The 2,609-nt window shown below is 45.3% G+C and overlaps 1 long non-coding RNA gene across 1 annotated transcript; it reads left to right on the plus strand.

Moving 5' to 3' along the window:
* The first annotated feature begins 585 nt into the window (after positions 1-585).
* On the plus strand, positions 586-1,799 carry LOC110360958 (uncharacterized). The gene is made up of 2 exons (XR_002417222.2): positions 586-860; positions 1,406-1,799. It is a non-coding gene; the product is annotated as an uncharacterized LOC110360958 (long non-coding RNA).
* The last annotated feature ends 810 nt before the right edge of the window (positions 1,800-2,609 follow it).

The raw sequence follows: 2,609 nt of genomic DNA on the forward strand, positions 1-2,609 counted from the left end.
CAGCACCCCCTCCTGAACACATCCAAGATCAGACTCTGTGCAGAAGCAGAGAAGGTATCTGAATTCCCAAGGAAACAGCTTGCACAGAGGCACCAGTTCAAACAATGTAATAGTTCAGCTAGAGTCACCCAGCCATTACTAGTTACTACTGGAGGTGAACAAAACAAGATAGCACATGATAAAATATCATTTTGTGAGAGAAGCAAGCCTCTTTCACTTACCCCTCATGCTGTAGCTTGAGATCATTATAGATATTCCAAGTGTCACAAGGTTCCACTGTGCACTCAGAAGCAGCCAGCACACCCCAGAGGCATTCCCTTCTGCCCAAAACAAGGACAAGTCCTAGGACCAGGAACAAGGAATCATCTGAAGCACAGCTCTGGTATTTCTGGCAAAACAGCCAGCAATATCATCATGCCTACTGTTTCTCTTTCAAGGACCCCTTGAAAGCTAAAAGCTTGGGACAGCAAACCTGGTGCCTGGGACATGAGATTGGAATTGATAACCTGCAGCTGATTTTTCTCCCCACAGGTGTAGCCCATCTGGAAAGGCCCAGCCAGGGAGCCACAGCACAGAGACACCGGTACACCCCATAAATGCTGTGAAGAGGAGATTGCAGCCCTACTGCATGCAGACAGCCTTGGTTCAAAGGGAGAGTTTGCATAACTAAGGTCTTGTGTATCATCTTGTGGTGCTTGATGGAGCAAAAGGAAATGAACTCAGCTCCCCTTTCTTCTCTCAGCAAGCCTGTGGTCATCCATGCCAGTCAACCTGTGCAGAGATGTGGCTATTTACAGCATTGCTGCCAGCTGGAGTCAGTAACTGCATAAACCTTTCCAGGAGAGTGATGTAAGCAGGAGGTAAGAGTGGCATTTTTTCCATTTACTTTCCACCTTCTCGTTTAGGGTTTCTGTAGGACATTGCTTGTTCTCTAAGCTGTCCTCAACAAGAATGTACTCTCAGTGCCCTGGGGAGTAGATGATGTTGCCCCAACTAGGTGAGGAGGCAGAGACAGCTGGTTGATGTGGCTTTGTCTTCAAGGTGTTTGGTTATGCATCCTCTAAAGCAGGACAGATGGTACTATTGTCCAGTGTAACCAGGACAAAAAGGCTCTGACCAAGTGGGATAGAAAGAAAGTAATGTAGCCCTCTGAAGAACAGCAAGGAAGCTAAAGTGCAAAAAGAAATCCTTGTTCAGCTTATGTCCTCTCTGGAGTGGAACAGTTGTGCAACTAAAATCTGTATGTAGCTTCCTCTAATACAAGAGAAAAATTACATGATACTGGGGTGCCTTTTCTCTTTTTTAAAGTTGTGTGGCAAGGGGCATGAGGCATCTTGTGCCTCTTTAAACAGTGCTGCCTCCAGATCACAGGTTAGTAACATATTCAATCTCACTTCTTCTCCAGGAGGTCTCACGTTGCAGTATGCCTTACTTCTGAGTTGATGGAAACCTCATCTCAAAGGCAAAAGGAATGCAATCCTCCTGGGACATAACAGAAACAGTCACTATGCATCCCTGCAACTTCCCATCGTCTCTTGCATCCTGTGGGAGATGGAGAAGACGTGTGAGAAACGGGTGTCACTGTAGACACACAGAGCTTATGAAAATCCCAAACATCCACCACTGCATCTGTGGACAAAGTTGTCCAACTACTGCAATGCTGGCATGATGATGCTAGAGACCCATTCATATGCCATGGCAAACTCTGAGAGAAGTCTGAGATCGTTCACTTCTACTTGTTTCCCCACTGTTTCTAATTAGTTATGGCATTGGCATAAAACAGGATCTGTGTCTATTAAGTCTTCATCTGCTCTTCTTTATTCCCACATGAAGTCATAATCCTTCATGTCATCCCAACTGTGCGCTATGGAAGTGATTTAAGATGTCTCAAACCAGAGGATAATGACCTCAGGTATTGAATAAAATAGAGTAACTGTGGAGGAAAACAGGCCTTGTGTCACACAGTGCTGGTAAGAAGCACATGCGTTAGCAGATGGAGACAGTGAGAGGAGTGCGGGAGAAGCTGATGTATCCACAGAAGAATTTGAAGAACAATCATGAGATTTTACACATGGCAGATGTCTAAGATATTTTGAGAGATTCTTCTCAGAGCCTCTAAGCCACAGCAGGGCCCTGCCACATATTTTGTTCCTCATATAATGACACTGTGCCATTTGTATTGCACTATTGATGCACTCCTGGGTGGTACCAGCAGGACAAGAAGTGTGGTTAATAGTTGGCTTCAAGGGCCAAACAGAAATATCAGCCTGCAGTTCAGTCCCCAGCCAAGAACGAGGCACTCAAGAGCAAGGAAACAGATTTCTTTTCTAAACAAGGGATCAAAGTATGTTGAAGCAGTGGACAAATCCTAATAGCTTCCAGTCAGATGAAGTAACAAGAGGCAGTTTGGCAGTAATAGCCCATGGTAATCACAGAGGCAGTTACTGAGTACCAATAAAAGTTGTCACAAGGTATCTTGCGCCACTTCCAGTGTGGATAAAGATCAAGTACAACAGTTGGAAAAAACTAGCTCTGACCTGCGAGGCAGCATTTGCTTGCCGGATCCTTCCGAAGTCTGGCTGCTGTGGTCATTCTGCAGTCATCTCCCT

This window comes from Columba livia, chromosome 10, assembly GCF_036013475.1.
Source record: "Columba livia isolate bColLiv1 breed racing homer chromosome 10, bColLiv1.pat.W.v2, whole genome shotgun sequence".
Taxonomy (NCBI): Eukaryota; Metazoa; Chordata; class Aves; order Columbiformes; family Columbidae; genus Columba; species Columba livia.